The sequence below is a fragment of the Magnolia sinica genome, chromosome 16 (assembly GCF_029962835.1).
Source record: "Magnolia sinica isolate HGM2019 chromosome 16, MsV1, whole genome shotgun sequence".
Lineage (NCBI taxonomy): Eukaryota > Viridiplantae > Streptophyta > Magnoliopsida > Magnoliales > Magnoliaceae > Magnolia > Magnolia sinica.
The window spans coordinates 17,964,178-17,982,965 of NC_080588.1; the positions used below are offsets into that span (position 1 = coordinate 17,964,178).

General features: G+C 39.6%; 1 protein-coding gene and 1 non-coding gene across 2 annotated transcripts in view; both read left to right on the forward strand.

Moving 5' to 3' along the window:
• The window catches only part of LOC131229191 (14-3-3-like protein GF14 iota), a 47,358-nt gene that overhangs the window by 15,896 nt on the left and 12,674 nt on the right, over nucleotides 1-18,788 (forward strand). The gene's annotated exons all lie outside the window — the stretch shown is intronic.
• On the forward strand, nucleotides 14,040-14,146 carry LOC131229932 (small nucleolar RNA R71). Its single transcript, XR_009163668.1, has one exon. It is a non-coding gene; the product is annotated as a small nucleolar RNA R71 (small nucleolar RNA).

Consider the following 18,788-nt stretch of genomic DNA (forward strand, 5'->3'; position numbering starts at 1 on the left):
CATGCCCATCGGTGGATATTGTGTGACATCGTAACTGTGTGTGGCTATAGTTGTAGCTTAACACCTCCATACCCATATGAGTAGTATCTTGGATATATCTACCTGTAATCATAACAATGCCCCTGTTTATATCCATACGCATGCTCATCACCATGTCCATAGTCAGTTAACACTCATCCCATATCCATAATGTAGCATGGAAATGGAGCTCTCCTTCCATCACTGATGTCTATGGATCCAATGCTACCCATGTTTCCAGGTCCTAACCATTTCCGTAACTCAACGACACTCGTCCCATATCCATAATGTTGCATGGAAGTGGAGCTCTCCTTCCATCACGATGTCTATAGACCGAATGCTACCCAATGTTGCCACTTCTACTTAGAAGCCCTTATTGGGGCACGAGCACCATGGTCTGGGTCTTGGGTGGTGTGGTTAAGTTCTCTCAATGAGTGGGTTAAGAGGCCTCTAAATTAGACTCCTTATGGACATCACTGCCACCGCCATCACCCTTTCGTTGTTGTCGTCACTGGCATTGCCATCACCACCATTGTTGATTGTTGCCATCTCTACAAGTGCAGTGCGATTGTTGTCATTCTCTGTATTACTTAGACCACCACATGACCCCCTTGCATTCCTCATGCCTCATGGTTGTCACCTATAGATGTCCTCATCAAGGCATCAAAGGAGTCTTCATGAGACTCCACTTCCTTCAGAACTTACTCAAATTTGATCCCCATGGCTGCTATTCATGGGCTATCATGAGACCAATGAATTGATCTCCCTCGTCAAGGTCTGCCAACTTAGCCCATTTGTAAAGTGGTTCCTCATCTCCCAACAATGAATGTGTCTATTATGCTCACCATTAAGTCTAAGTGTTCACACTTTGTTCTCCATTGTTTAGCTATACCTTAGTTTGAGCTCCATGTTATAATGGCACAATATGAGCCTTTTGAGTTTCTCATACCCCAACATATTTCGATCATCGAGAACATCATCTAGTTTTGTGCATGTCCATGACCTGCGCTAGTCATACATCAATCACCACTTGCTTGCCAATTTATCATGTAAGTTTTTTAATTAGGCAAAATATGAGCTTTTTGAGTTTTTCATACCCCAACATGTTCCCCTTATTCGTGCGGATCATCGAGAACGTCCTTTAGTTTTGTGTGTGGTAATGACCAAATGGTCTGCACTAGTACTCTGATTGCTAATAGCTATGGAGTTAGGTAGTTGCTCCCATACATCAATCATCACTCGCCTGCCAATTTATTATATAATTTTTAAAAGGGAATTTTACAAATAACTAAATTAATTAATATGGAATTTATATTCTGGTACCTTTTTAAGAAAGCTACCTCAGTAATCAATATAATTATCATTCAACTACCTTCCCTGATGACTGCCGTGAGAGCAAATAGATGGGTGGCTTGGGTGGGCCCCACTGTGATGTTTATGTAAAATCCACCCTGACCACCAGGTGAGTCATGCCATTTTAGATCAAGAGCCCAAAAATTATCTCCATCTATGATTCGGGTGGACCATATGATTGAAAACAATGTACAGGGTAATGCTCGCCGTCAAAACTGTGTCCATAAGTGTGGCTCACGTGAATCACGGATGGATATGATTTGTGGGACATAGGCTTAAATGTTTGTGTGGAATCTAATTATTGGAGTGGATTTCATATAATTATCACTGTGTGCCCTGTAAAACTCAAGGGTGGATGTCTCTCTCCCAACCATTTTCTTTGGTGTGGCCCACCTAAACCACAAGCCGGTTTGATTTTTTTTTTTCTTCGGTACTAATATGGTACTAATATCTAATGATCGGAGTGGATCTTACATAAACATCACGGTGGGTCCCGTCAAAATCAAGAGTAGCGTCCATACAAATCTCCTTTTCCTTCCAAATACTCTGTGTACAGTTGGAGAGGGATATGAGGACTTTATTTTTCATGGGGTCACCGTGTCGTTCATGTAAGACCTACTTCGACCATTAGATGTGTAATCCCAGTTTAGCCCTAAAGTCGAAAAATCAGGTTAACTTGTGGTTTAAGTGGACTACACCAACGAAAAAAGTTGGAGAGAGACATCCACCCCTAATTTGCACATAGCCCTATGTGATGATTATATGAAATCCACTCCAACCATTAGATGCCACAAAAAAATTTAGGCTCAGGGCCTAAACGTCAGGCCCATCCGTGATTCAGGTAGCCTATACCATGGGATATAGTTTGTAGGGTATTATTGCCATGTACACTATTTCTAAACATGTGGTCCACCTAAATCAGGAATGGGGGTGCTTCTTGGGCCCTTGGCTTAACTTGAGGTGAGGCACTTGGTGGTTGGGGTGGATTTTACTTAACATCACGGTGGGGCCCACCTAAGTAGCTGACCCATTTGCTCACATGCCCACCCAACCGGCCGTAGCAAAAGGTAGTGGAATGACAACAATATCGATTAATGAGGTAGCTGTCTGAAAACCTTTTTGAAAAAGTTACCGAAATGTAAATTCCATATTAATTAGGTAGGTTGTAAAATACCCTTTTTTGATTAAATAAATCATGTGCTTAACTAGAAAAGTAACTTTTAGGTATAACCAGTGTTCGCAATATTGATACCATCGGCCGATATTATCGGTATCGCAACCCAGCGATACGAAACCCGTCAGAAGATACCAAGAATTTTTTTTAATTGTATGTAAATATCCAAAAAAATCGGAAAAAAAAGAGAAACTTTCAACAATGTGGATTTCCATACCTGTAGAAGAGTTTGCGCTGATCGGAAGCTGCATTTAGTGGGCCATTCGAATCGAAGTGCGTTGTTCGTAGGGAATTGATTTCGGAAGTTTGTAGGGAATTGATTTCGGAAGATAATGTGAAAAAAATCCGGAGAAATCCGGAGATTTGGGAGAGAAATGAGGGTTTTAGGGGTCGAAACCCTCTCTGCTTTGAAATAGGGCTTCCAAGCCCTTTTTTTTAATCGCGCGGTCGAAAGTTGATTTCATGCGAAAGATATTCGCGCATGAAGTACATGCGTTGGGGGGCCCATTGTGATGTTTGTGAGCAATCTGCCACGTCCATCTGTTTTGCAAGCTCATTTTAGGACATGTGATCGAAAATGAGGTGGATCCAAAACTCAGGTGGGCCGCACGAGAGGAAACAGTAGGGATTCAGTGACCATCGTTGAAACATTTTTTTGGCCACATAAGTTTAGAATTAGGATAAGTTTTTATGTTTTCACTTCATCCCAGTGGGAATGACCTCATAAATGGTTTGGATGACATATAAACATCAAGGTGGATCCCAGGAAAGTTTCAACGGCAGGAAACTCTTTCCCCTGTTTTCCCTCTCGTATGGCCCCCTCGAGTTTTGGATCCACCTCATTTTTGGTCGCATCTCCTAAAATGAGCTCGTAAGATGGATGGACGGGGTGGATTTCTCACAAACATCACAGTGGGCCCCACCTAGCATCCAAGCGCAGGAACTTCCTGCGGAAGCCTTTTGCAGGAAATCTGTGTCAGACGCGGATTGAACGGATGGTCTGTCAAAGGCTCTGTACGACCCACCATGATATATGTGTTTTATCCACACCGTCCATCCAGTTTGATAGGTCATTTTAGGATATAAGCCTAGTTAAATATAAGGTTCAAGTGGACCACATGACAAGAAGTCGTGGTGGCAATGATATCCACCGTTGAAGCTTTCGTAGGGCCCATTGTGATGTTTATTTGTCCTCCAGTCTGTTCATAAGGTCTGACGGACCTAGATGAAGGGAAAACATAAATATTAGCTTGATCCAAAACTTTTGTAGCCCCTAAAATTTTTTTAACGGTGGCCATTCAATGACCACTTTTTCGTGTGGTGTGGTCCACCTCATTTTTGGATTGGCCTCATTTTTTGGCCCATTCCTAAAACAATATGCCAACATGAATTGACGGTGTATATACACCATATTACGTCGAGGTGGCCCCACAGTCAGGGTACCACCATATTACGTACATCCTGTGATGTGGTCCACTTGATCTCTAGATCTGCCTCGTTTTTTTCTTAGGCTTTAAAATGATCCAAAAAAATGAATGGACGGCATGGATACAATGCATGGGGCTCACACAATCTGCCTCATTTTTTGACTCAATACCTATCAAAAAGTATAGATATCAAAGTCAGGAATGGGAGAGCGGATAAGGTGAGACCCAATACTCACCCAAGACGGTACGGCTGCGGGGCCCACCTTAATGTATGTATTATGCATCCATGTCGTTCATTTGTTTTTCCAAATCATTTTAGTGTATTATCCAAAAAACGAAGTACATCCAATTATCAAGTGGACCATACCAAAGGAAAAAGTTGTGATTGACTATTAAAGGGACATAAAAGTTCTGGATCAATCTGATATTTGTTTTTTTCCTTTCATCCAAGCTTATGTGAACTTGTAACAGATTGGATGGTAAATAAACACTATGAAAACACTAAGGTGAGCCCTAAGAAGGTTTTAATGGTAGGGCCTTCAATCAATATTGTTTCATATGGCATGGTCCACTTGATAATTGGATATGCTTCATTTTTGGTATGGTGCCGTAAATTAAGGTGTCAAAACAGATGGACGGTGTGGATATACATGTCTTGATGCATTTATAAATGTTATGCAACATATTTGAATACAGTTGTTTTAGTTCAATCAGACAACACATAACTTAGGACCCTATACAAAGGGAAACCTATTATGTGTACTTTTTTTTTTTTTTTGAGATTTTATGATTTAAAAGTGTGTATTAAGGTCATTTTTAATAATCCCGAAGTTTCATTGAAAAATTCAAACATTTTCCCAATGTTTCCCTATGTTTTCCAAAAAGTGCGATAAATTACGCGATACAAACGATATATCCTAAGCGATAACCGATACATATCTGCAGGGTGTGATATATTGTGCGATACCGATATTTCGAACACTGGGTATAACTCACATGTCATCATTGTGGCCCTCGATGCACTACAATAATACTCGAGAATAAGCCTATTGAGTCTTTAAGCCTAACCAATGTTCATAGTATTAGTATCGTTACATGTATCGCTGGTGGGGGATATTGAAACATGTATCGATATTGCCGATATTGTAAGCTTATACTCGGAAATGTATCACTGATTGAGGGAAACATGAGGAAATGGTGGAATTTCTCAATGAAACTTCAAGAGATGCTAAAATACACATTTTTGCATATTTAGAAATCAAATAATTGCAAAAAAGATGCATACATAATAAGTTTCTCTTTAATGTGCGTCTAAAAGCATGTAACACTGACTTAGGGAAACATTAGAGAAACATGGGGAAAATGGTGGATTTTTTTTATGATACTTTAGGAGATGCTAAAATACAGACATTTACATATTTAAGAATCAAATAATAGCAAAAAAGACACATATTTGCATATTTAGGAATAAAATAATAAGTTTCCCTTTAATGGGGCCTAAAAGCATGTTTCGTTGACTCAGGGAAACATTGGGGAAACATGGGGAAAATGGTGGATCCATCCATCCATGCATGCACACACATACATATCAATAGACATCCACGATCCATCTATCCATCCATGCATGCGTGCATACACACAAACATACAAATACATGCGCGCACACATCCATTCATCCATCCATGCGTGCATGCATATACTGATGTTTTATTTAAACCAACCTGATTTAAATGATTTTAAACTCGCAAGTATACAAATCAGATGTAGATATGATACGTATTACGAGATCGTTCCCACGAGGACTGGTTGTCACAATTCAAAATTAAAGACTCTTCTTAACTAATCCAACAAATATTTGAGATAGTAATTGAGTAAACTAAACAAAAATTAATGGAAAAATAACCGAGAGCAATAAGGAAAATTCAATCAAGGAGAAGACTAGGACTTTCAAATCCACCTCTAATTATCATAAACCTTGTTCTACCTATTGATTCATCCTAATTCAGATTGATATCAAAATAAATAAAGCGCACTCTATGTCCTTGGTCGGGCACACAGAATGTATAATTCCTTAAAGCATATGGATCACATCTTTCCATCCATGGTCAGGCATGGAGAGATAGATTCTTGTTTCTTCCTCTATAGGAACCTGTTCATGTTCAGACACAAGCACCTAGAATAATATTCCAAACAACATCCATAACTAGACTTTGGTTGAGCTCTTAGAATGGAGAAGTACAAAACTTTCAATTAAGCACACTAGAGAAAGAAACAAATCAATTAAATCAAAATGAAATCAACACATAACCAGGGTTATTCAAATTAGGGGCTTCATCTCAGCCCTAGCTAAGAACTTAGAAACTCATAGATTCAACTGGAAAGAAGGAAAAACATACTTGATAAAAATACATCCCTTTCCAATCTCTCCCTTCTCTCTTTCTTCCCCGTCCTCTGCTTCCTTGAATCTCCCAGCCACTCTCTCTCTCTCTCTCTCTCTCTCTCTCTCTCTCTCTTTTTCTGCTCCACGTCCAGCCTTCTGCCTCTTTCTTCTCTTTTCTTCTCTTTTTCTCCTCCCTGGCTCTCCCCAAAAATTCCCGATCCTTTTCTTCCCTCCAAAACAAGCCTTTTCTTTCTCCTTTATAGCTCTTAGGTGCGGTGGAGAGCTGTGCATGAAAATAGCAACCGGCGGAGGACAGGACAACTATTTACGCAGCAACAGCGTGCGTAAGGTTTTTCGCAGCCAAGTTCAGATGCAAAATCGCCCCTCTTTCCTCACTCGGTTTCCAAATAAAAACCGTCCCTTAGGACTTTTTCGAGTTCTCTACATGATAGACGGATCAGATCTTCCATGTGATCAAATATGGTGGGCCACAACCGCTGCAAAAGTCGGACAGCGTCCGGGCGTGCGAAAACAGTCCATTAGATGCAGGACGAAATTTCGACCGCATATGGATGGTTTTGGATTTGCGTGGACGCGGCCCATTGTAGTAATCATGCTGTAATCATTCTGGACGTTGCAGGGCAGTCTGCTTGTGACCTCTGTAGCGCACACGTGTGCTTGCTTTGTTAACAAATATCAGCTTAGGTTTGATTCTTTCGATCCCCTCTACATGATGGACAGATCAGATCGTCCCCTTGAGCTATGATGGCGGCCCACCAGCGTCCGCAAAATCCGATTCCGGACGTCGGTTACGCAGCAGGAAACGGAAGCATCCGTTTTAGGAAGGAAGTCGGGTCAGCGCTACTGACCGACGTGGTTCATTCGGTGCACGGACAGTGCACATGTGCACTATGCACATGTCACACAAGATGGGGTCCACTACAATGTTTCTTTCAAAATCTAATCCGACCATCTGTTTTGTCTCCTCATATAATGGGTTGAGACCAAATTTGATGCATATCCAGAGACCAGGTGGGCCCCACTTAAGGAATTAAAGGGCTGATCTGGCCGTTGGGCCACTTCCCGAGATATGAAATGGTTGAAATTTTATATGTACGGTTTATTTATGCCCCCCATCCCATGTATGAAGTTTCGAGTCAATCGGATGGCGGAAACCATGTGATCTTGCATTCTGGACCATTTTCGAGCTTTTTTAATGTGAACGGCTTGATTTCCTTGGATCCCTGGCATGTAAATTCTTCAGTCTTAGTTCTCTGGAGTGCGTCCCTTGCTCTGGTGACTTCAGAGTGTCAAATCCATGCTTGTAGTACTCTTTTTCCATCAACGCTCCTGATTTCATCCTGCACAGAAATATAACTAAAATACTCCGTTAAGCATTATCATATACGTAAAATCAGGCAATAATTGGGGTCTGATATGCAATATTCGACCCTCATCACAACCCCCAACCAGCATTTTGCTAGTCCCGAGCAAAACATGCGAAAAATAATTTTAGAAATACACGACAATTCTTGTAAACTTGAGTGACTTATGAACACATAGTCGAAATGTGAGAATTCTAAGATTCATGAATGGTGAGTAGAATTTTCTCCTGGAATCAAGCTCACGGTAAACTTCATAATCAAGTTCAAAATATTAATCCATTAATTAGAAAATCCTAAACATTGAGTTCCATGAGTGTATAGTGTAATCTCGGCTTACAATCATTAAGAGATCCAATTGTCAATTTCATGATATCATTGGTAATTAACAACGGAATTCATAACAACTGAAACCAACACTTGCCTGATAGGTTAACTTTTCATTCTATCAGCCTTTAATTTTTTTTATGAACAGTAATGCCAAGGAAGGGAATCAAATCCTCACCTATAGGGAGCAAACCTATGGTAAAGATTGTACACCTAACCCTTTTCTCATGTCAACCATGGGGAATCGAATCTCCATCTATAGGGAGCAAACCTATGATGAGATTATTCGACTCACCCTTTCTTTCAATTCTTATTTATAGACCGAAGCTAAAAGTATTCAGGCTGGTTCCTTTCATGCTTAATGATTACCAAGTTAATCATTCAATGCTGAAACAGAACCTTAATGTGCAATCGAGATGTGATATGTGAGATCATGACTCAATCAATGTTTAAAAGTTCTAATCATGGGTTAACAATTCAATCTTAACTGTGAAATCTAACAGATGGCTGAATCCAAGAGTTATAAATTACCGACATTCTGTACCTTGCAATGTTAAAATCACACTTATCCTTCAAAATCACTTCAAATGCACAAGAAATTCCAGAAAAATTTAAAAATTTTCACAATTTGTGCTCAAGACCAAGAAAATACTGATGAGGTAACCTAATCTCCCACCCCCAACCTAAAATTTACATTGTCCTTAATGTAAAAGAAATAAACATGCAATGTTCATGAGACAACAAAAGTAAAAGAGGAGTAATGGACAAATAGTACCTGTATGAAAGAATCTAGAGGCTTTCCAAAAAAAAAAAAATCCATGTAAGGGCGAGTCAGCATAAGAGAGAAATCAACAAAAGCAAAATAATAAAAATGCAAAAAGAAAATCCTACCTATACCACTTTCGCAGGTGCTCTCGATTGCATTTAGCGTATGCAACAAGCCTTTAAACCCCTAGGTTACCCCTAGTGGACGAGTTGTAGTCTCGTGAGGGTTTGCAGCAATGCTACCCACAAACATTGAACTCATGAATGAGAAAAGTGAAATGGAATGAAAAACTGGGTTGCCTCCCAGGAGCACTAAGTTTAATGTCTTCAGCTAGACAAGAATGGACCATGAACTAATCAATCTTGATAACCTGGGTCCGCCAAATAAATTTCCTCAACATCTTTGTTCACCAAATCATCTAAATATGGTTTCAGCCGTTGACCATTTACTTTGAAGATATTCCCGTCTATTAAATTTTGAATCTCAACTGCTCCATGAGGAAATACTTTTACTACTTGATAAGGACCATACCATCGCGAACGTAGTTTTCCAGGAAAGAGACGTAGCCTGGAATTGTACAATAATACTTTCTGGTTCGGTTCAAATGTCTTGCGAAGAATTGATTTGTCATGGAAGATTGTTGTCTGCTCTATAAATTTTTGCATTCTCATATGCCTCATTTCGAATTTCCTCTAACTCATTGAGTTGAAGTTTACGGTGTGATCCAACCTTGTTTAAATCAAAATTAAAAGTTTTGATGGCCCAATAAGCATGATGTTCTAATTCCACAGGTAAGTGACAGGCTTTCCCAAAGACAAGCCTGTACAGAGACATTCCAATCGGGGTTTTGAAAGCTGTACGATATGCCCAAAGAGCATCATTCAAACATTGCGATCAATTCTTACGATCGGGGCGAACAGTTTTCTCTAAAATTTGTTTAATCTCCCGATTTGACACCTCAACTTGACCATTTGTTTGTGGATGATATGGCGTTGCAACTTAATGAGTGATGGAATATTTTTTCATTAAAGATTCAAACGGTTTATTGCAAAAATGAGTACCCCCATCACTTATAATTGCTCGAGGAGTACCAAAACGAGAAAAGATATTCTCTTTTAAGAAACGGACCACAACTTTGTGATCATTCGTTTTATATGGCACTGCTTCAATCCACTTAGAGACATAGTCGACGGCCATAAGGATATACACATAACCGAATGACGGGGGAAATGGGCCCATGAAGTCAGTACCCCAAACATCAAATATTTCAACAATGAGAATATTGGTAAGTGGCATCATGTTCCTGTGGGAAATATTACCCGTACGTTGGCATCTATCACATGTTGAGCAAAAGGCATGGGTGTCTCGAAACAGTGTAGGCCAATAAAATCCACTGTAAGACTTTCGCAGCTGTTTTCTTTGAACCAAAATGACCACCACTTGCATGATCATGACAAAAGGAGATTATACTATGAAACTCACTCTCAGGCACACATCTCCTAATAATCTGATTAGGACAAATTTTGAATAAGTATGGGTCATCCCAAAAGAAATGTTTAACCTCAGCAAGAAATTTGGATTTATCTTGTTTAGTCCAATGAGAAGGAAGTTGACCTGTAACAAGATAGTTTACAATGTCCGCATACTAAGGTAATTGAGAAATAGTTAGAAGTTGTTCATCAGGGAAAGACTCATTCATTGGCAAAGGATCCACTGTGGACTCTAAGACAAGTCTAGACAAATGGTCGGCTACCACATTTTCGGAACCCTTTTTATCCCGAATTTCAATATCGAATTCTTGTAGCAAGAGAATCCACCGAATCAATCGAGGTTTAGCGTCTTTTTTAGAAAGAAGATATTTCAATGCTGCATGATCTGAGAACACTATAACCTTTGATCCTATGAGATACGACCTGAATTTGTCTAGAGCAAATACCACCGCCAACAATTCTTTTTCAGTGGTGGAGTAGTTGAGCTGTGCATCATTTAGTCCTACTAGCATAATAAATGACATGAGGCATTTTGTTCAATCTCTGTCCTAGGACGGCTCCAACAGCATAATCCGAAGCATCACACATAAGCTCAAAAGGTAAACTCCAATCAGGTGGTTGGATAATTGGAGCAGAAGTTAGTAAATGCTTCAACTTATCAAAAGCTTGCCGACACTCATCATTAAGGACAAAAGCAACATCTTTAGCTAGTAAATTGCATAAGGGTCGAGAAATTTTGCTAAAATCCTTAATGAATCTCCTGTAGAATCCTGCATGCCCTAAGAATGATCTAATCTCCTTAACCGTTTTGGGTGGAGGAAGACTAGAAATTAAATCAATCTTGGCCTTATCAACTTCAATACCTTTACTTGAAATAACATGCCCGAGTACAATCCCTTTTTGAACCATAAAATGACACTTTTCCCAATTCAATACCAGGTTCGTTTTTTCACATCTTTCCAAGACAAGAGATAGATGGTATAAACATTCATCAAATGAAGAGCCAAAAATTGAAAAATCATCCATGAAAATCTTAAGGAAACGCTCAACCATATCTGAAAAAATACTCATCATGCATCTTTGGAAGGTCGCAGGCGCATTACACAACCCAAATGGCATACGCCGATAGGCATATGTACCAAAAGGACATGTAAATGTGGTTTTCTCTTGATCGTCGGGAGCAATGGGAATCTAATTATACCCGGAATAACCATCCAGGAAACAATAATAGCTGTGCCCTGCCAATCTCTCCAGCATCTGATCTATGAAAGGAAGAGGAAAGTGATCCTTCCTTGTGACCAGGTTCAGTTTACGATAATCAATACAAACTCGCCAACCCGTAATCATGCGCGTTGGTACTAACTCATTATCCTCATTCTTTTTCACCGTAATCCCAGACTTTTTAGGAACAACTTGAACTGGACTGACCCATGTGCTATCTGAAATGGGGTAAATGATACCAACATCTAACAATTTTAGCACCTCAGCCCGAACGACCTCTTTCATGTTAGGGTTAAGCCTCCTTTGCATTTCACGCGATGTTTTTTGCGTTTTTTTCAAGATGAATACGATGCATACACACCATGGGGCTTATTCCCTTTATGTCCGCTATTGTCCACCCAATAGCTGCCTTATGTTCTCTAAGAACATTAAGTAACTTATCCTCCTGTTTTTTATCAAGGTTAGCAGTTATGATGACAGGCAGGGTTTCAGAAGGTCCTAAAAATGCATACTTGAGAGTTTTAGGTAATTGTTTAAGGTTGACTTTGGGTGGTTTCTCAATAGACGGGACCAGTTTAGACTCAGAAGGTGGAAGAGGTTCCACTCTAGCTTTCCATTTTGTTGTATTCATTTCTGGATTAGAGTCAAGCAATGCATTGACTTCTTGGATGGAACTTTCTATGTCAAAATCTATGCCAAAATGTGCTAAACAAGTCTTAAGAGTGTCTTTGGAAGATTCAAGGAAAGAGTCATGCACTAGACTCTCAATCATGTTCACTTCAAATATATCATCCGAGTCTGACATTTGTTGTCCAGTATTGAAAACATTGAGTTTAATCTTCATGGTACCAAAGGAGAGCTTCATAACTCCGTTCCTGCAATTTAGATTGCATTGGATGTGGCCAAGAATGGACGTCTTAAGATAACCGGGATTTGACTTGTAGGATTCTGGACAGGCTGAGTATCTAGAACAATGAAATCCACTGGAAAATAAAACTTATCAACCTGGATTAGCACATCTTCAATAATACCACGGGGCACCTTGATAGATCTATCAGCTAGTTGTAATGTTATTTTAGTTGGTTTCAGCTCACCAAGTCCTAGCTGCTCATAGACCGAATATGGTAACAAATTAACACTGGCCCCTAAATCAAGCAACGCTTTCTGAACCTTATGCTCTCCTATGACACAAGAAATGGTAGGAGCTCCTGGATCCCTAAATTTAGGAGGGGTGTTGTGTTGAATCATGGAGCTGAGTTGCTCCGCAAGGAAGACCTTCTTATGAACATTTATCTTACGCTTTTGAGTGCATAAATCTTTAAGGAACTTGCTTGATAGCATCAAGCAACGGAATGTTGATTTGCACTTGCTTAAACATGTCCAATATCTCATTAAAGTTGTTTCCTTTCTTAACCGGTGCCAGACGTTGAGGAAAAGGTGCTTTAGGCACACAAGATGGCACATGAGTGGTTCCTGGAGAGTCAGAGTGTTGTTGGACTTTGGATGCACTAGTATGTCTCTCCATTTCATTTTGATCTTCCGCATTGGACTTTGATTCTTCCCTAGGCATCTCTACTTTGTTCTCGATCTGTTTACCGGACCTAAGGGTAATGATTGATTTGGCTTGCTCATAATATTATTCTTGGTTTGAATTAGAGCCAATCTCATACTGTCCTTTTGGATTTACCACAGGTTGACTAGGGAACTTGCCCTTCTCTCTCTCACTCAATGTGGCAGCAAGTTGACCCAACTGTACTTCCAGCTTAGCAATGGATTGCGCATTTGCATGTAAACTCTGCTGGTTAGCTAGTAAAGTATGTTGGGTGTCTTTTTGAAATTGAAGTGAAGTCTGCATAAAAAGATTGAGTGTATCCTCAAGAGATGGTTTCCTAGATTGTGGAGGTACTTGTTGATACTGCGGAAACTGCTGAGGTTGTTGATTGCCAACTTGAGGGTAAGGTTGCATGAGAGGATTTCCAGATGGTCCTCCTTGTTGTGGTCCTTTTGCCCAAGAAAAATTTGGATGCCTAGCCCACCCTGGGTTGTAGGTGTCTGAGTAAGGATCATTCCCAGGTCTTCGAAAGGTGTTCATAGCATGTACTTGTTCAGAGAGAAATTCTGGAAATGCTGAACTAGATGGACAAGACTGCGTAGGATGGGCGAGACTAGAACATATGGTACATGACTCGACTTGATTTGTTTGTGGAGGTCCATTGTTTAACATTAAAGCATCCACCTTCTTTGTCAGGGTATCAATTTTGGCATAAAGATCTGGCGTGACTCTTACCTCATATATACCCCCTTTCTTCAGTGGTTGAGGACTTCTTTCACCTCTATTTGAATAGTCCCATTGCTGGGAGTTTTCACACAAGGTTTCAAAGAAATTCCAAGCTTCGACATCACTTTTGGTCATGAATGACCCTCCACTGGTGGCGTCAACCATGCGACGGTTTTGGGGTGTCAGACCGTCATAGAAGTATTGAACCTGTTGCCACTTTTCAAAACCATGGTGTGGACATTTAAGAAGTAAGTCCTTCCATCTTTCCCAACATTCATGAAAGTGCTCACCCTCTTTTTGTGTGAAATTCGTAATTTCTCTACGGAGAGCATTAGTTTTGTGAACCGGGAAGAACTTGTTTAAGAACTTTTTAGACAGTTGGTCCCATGTAGTAATAGACCAAACTCCTAGAGAATTCAACCATGCTTTTGCCTTATCCTTCAAAGAAAAAGGAAAAAGGCGCAAACGGATCGAATCGTCTGAAAAGTTTTGGAACTTAAAGGTGGAGCAAATGTCTAAGAATTCTTTCACATGATGATATGGATCCTCCTTATCTGAACCATAAAAGGAGGGCAACAATTGTATGACCTCAGGTTTAAGTTCAAAGTGTGCTGCCGTGGTGGCAGGCAACACTATACATGAAGGTGCATTGAATTGGACAGGAGCTGAATAATCTCTAAGAGCTTTAGTTCCATTCTCTTCCGCCATTTCAAATAGGATGTTTCTAAATCTTCTACGAAAGGTTCTTTCTATTTCAGGATCGAAAGGTGCTAGTTCTATGTTTAGAGATTTACGTCCTAGCATAAACTATGTTATCAATATAAGAAAGAAAACTAAACTAAGATGCAACCTAAGATGAATAAAACTAAAAATAAAAGTTATGAATTCCTAAGAATGAGAGAAAGCTATATAAACGAGAATTGGAAGGAAGAACCCGGAAAAGGCGATGATGAATGTCTGAAGATTTGAGAGCTCCTCCTTTTGAAGACAATCTTATTTAGCAGCTTCCTTCCTCAATTCCTGTAAACATAAAAACAGAAATAAATTAAATTTCCTAAAATAATGCTAGAAAAAAAATCCTAAGCAACGGTTAATTTCTAAAAAAGAAAGTTTCTAATCTTAAAAAATAAAAAGCTAAGTTAGTTTCTAAAAAAAAAAAGAAAAAGTTTCTAAAACTAGAAAATAGAAAGTTACTTAAAAGAAGAATCAAAATCTAAAAATAGAAAATTTCTAAAAAATAAAACCCTGATTCTAAAAATAGAAATTAGAAAAAGTAGAGAATTTAGAAAGAGATTACCAAATTAGTAGTTTATGTCAGGACCCTACAAAACAGAACATAGGTTAGTTTCAAAAAAAAAAATTTAACCTAAAGTTAGTAAAAACCTAAGACTATGAATTATGATAAGAGAGAATCCTAAATCCAATTGGACCGAAACAGTCCCCGGCAACGGCGCCAAAAACTTGATGTTTTATTTAAACCAACCTGATTTAAATGATTTTAAACTCGCAAGTATACGAATCAGATGTAGATATGATACGTATTACGAGATTGTTCCCACGAGGACTGGTTGTCACAATTCAAAATTAAAGACTCTTCTTAACTAATCCAACAAATATTTGAGATAGTAATTGAGTAAACTAAACAAAAATCAATGGAAAAATAACCGAGAGCAATAAGGAAAATTCAATCAAGGAGAAGACTAGGACTTTCAAATCCACCTCTAATTATCATAAACCTTGTTCTACCTATTGATTCACCCTAATTCAGATTGATATCAAAATAAATAAAGCGCACTCTATGTCCTTGGTCGGGCACATAGAATGTATAATTCCTTAAAGCATATGGATCACATCTTTCCATCCATGGTCAGGCATGGAGAGATATAGATTCCTGTTTCTTCCTCTATAGGAACCTGTTCATGGTCAGACACAAGCACCTAGAATAATATTCCAAACAACATCCATAACTAGACTTTGGTTGAGCTCTTAGAATGGAGAAGTACAAAACTTTCAATTAAGCACACTAGAGAAAGAAACAAATCAATTAAATCAAAATGAAATCAACACAAAACCAGGGTTATTCAAATTAGGGGCTTCATCTCAGCTCTAGCTAAGAACTTAGAAACTCATAGATTCAACTGGAAAGAAGGAAAAACATACTTGATAAAAATACATCCCTTTCCAATCTCTCCCTTCTCTCTTTCTTCCCTGTCCTCTGCTTCCTTGAATCTCCCAGCCACTCTCTCTCTCTCTCTCTCTCTCTCTCTCTCTCTCTCTCTCTCTCTCTCTTTCTGCTCCACGTCCAGCCTTCTGCCTCTTTCTTCTCTTTTCTTCTCTTTTTCTCCTCCCTGGCTCTCCCCAAAAACTCCCGATCCTTTTCTTCCCTCCAAAACGAGCCTTTTCTTTCTCCTTTATAGCTCTTAGGTGCAGTGGAGAGCTGTGTATGAAAATAGCAACCGGCGGAGGACAGGACAGCTATTTACGCAGCAACAACGTGCGTAAGGTTTTTCGCAGCCAAGTTCAGATGCAAAATCGCCCCTCTTTCCTCACTCGGTTTCCAAATAAAAACCGTCCCTTAAGACTTTTTCGAGTTCTCTACATGATAGACGGATCAGATCTTCCATCTGATCAAATATGGTGGGCCACAACCGCTGCAAAAGTCGGACAGCGTCCGGGCGTGCGAAAACAGGGGCCCTGCGAATTTTCTCACGCTGTTCTGATGGTGGGGCCCACTTCGATGTTATTTTGATAAATCCAATCCGTCCATTAGATGCAGGACGAAATTTCGACCGCATATGGATGGTTTTGGATTTGCGTGGACGCGGCCCATTGTAGTAATCATGCTGTAATCATTCTGGATGTCGCAGGGCAGTCCGCTTGTGACCTCTGTAGCGCACACGTGTGCTTGCTTTGTTAACAAATATCAGCTTAGGTTTGATTCTTTCGATCCCCTCTACATGATGGACGGATCAGATCGTCCCCTTGAGCTATGATGGTGGCCCACCAGCGTCCGCAAAATCCGATTCCGGACGTCGGTTACGCAGCAGGAAACGGAAGCATCCGTTTTAGGAAGGAAGTCGGGTCAGCGCTGCTGACCGACGTGATTCATTTGGTGCACGGACAGTGCACATGTGCACTATGCACATGTCACACAAGGTAGGGTCCACTACAATGTTTCTTTCAAAATCTAATCCGACCATCTGTTTTGTCTCCTCATATAATGGGTTGAGATCAAATTTGATGCATATCCAGAGACCAGGTGGGCCCCACTTAAGGAATTAAAGGGCTGATCTGGCCGTTGGGCCACTTCCCGAGATATGAAATGGTTGAAATTTTATATGTACGGTTTATTTATGCCCCCCATCCCATGTATGAAGTTTCGAGTCAATCGGATGGCGGAAACCATGTAATCTTGCATTCTAGACCATTTTCGGGCCTTTTTAATGTGAACGGCTTGATTTCCTCGGATCCCTGACATGTAAATTCTTCAGTCTTAGTTCTCTGGAGTGCGTCCCTTGCTCTGGTGACTTCGGAGTGTCAAATCCATGCTTGTAGTACTCTTTTTCCATCAACGCTCCTGATTTCATCCTGCAACAAAAATATAATTAAAATACTCCGTTAAACATTATCATATACGCAAAATCAGGTAATAATTGGGGTCTGATATGCAATGTTCGACCCTCATCATATACACATATACAAACTTGCATTTGATCATACAACCATGCCAAAACAAGTTTTGAAATGGAAAATTTTTTAATAAAAAGATTTTTGGCAATATCGAGACATTGGCGATACAAGCAACACTTGGAATTTACACAGTTGAAAATATTGGTGATACATTCGCGATATAAGCGACACCTGGAATTTACACAATGAAAATATTGGTAATGCATTGGTGATATCGATATATTGACAATACTTAGTGATATATCGCTGATACCTAGAATTTCTGATACTACTAGTGTTATTGGTATCGCAAAGTGGAGATACAGATAATATTGGGGATATTATTGTAAATTCGTAATATCGGGGATACTTTGAACAATGAACCCAACAATATGTTAAAGAGAATTAGATATGTGTGTCAATCATTGGTGATATCGATATATGGACAATACTTAGTGATATATCGCTGATACCTAGAATTTCTGATACTACTAGTGTTATTGGTATCGCAGAGTTGGAGATACAGATAATATTGGGGATATTATTGTAAATTCGTAATATCGGGGATACTTTGAACAATGAAGCCAACAATATGTCAAAGAGAATTAGATATGCGTGTCAATCATTTGATAGAGTACAAATTAAAAGAAAGTACTAGACACATTACCTCATTATTTAATTGAGCTTTCGACTTGGCGAAGAGCTTTGCATAGATATCATGCACTGCCCTATGAAGTGGGTGCTCAAGAATCATGTCTATTGGCTGTTGATGATATTATGCACCCATTTTTAGGATCGAGGGGTTGTAGCCTCGACCCCTGATGGCATCTTTACTGCCACATCATCTCGTAGATTGACACCATCAGCGGCGATGTCTTAGTATTCACCACCCTCAAGACTTTATATTGGTTCCGAAGTGTCAACCACATCACGAACACACTTCTAGAGGCTAGAACGCGTTGCTTAGGACAACAAGCTTAAGCCTTTGTCCCAACACATTAGAGCTCTTATCACATTCTAACCTCAGGACAAAAGTCTTGCCCTATGCTTGTTGATGCCCTATAATGCAAGGGGGTTTGTGGCCAATCATATAGATCTAGGCGACACTTTGTACCTTTACACCTCTTCCTCATCTCTAATAATAACAAAGTCTAATTGTAGTTAAAATTCATAACTGGCCTTTCATCACCTCTCACAACCAACACCCATCCTCTTTGTCGGATCATCAAATCCATGCAATGGGCAACACTTTGTCTTTAAGAATGCACTTCCCTTGACCATAACAATCTATACTACATAAATA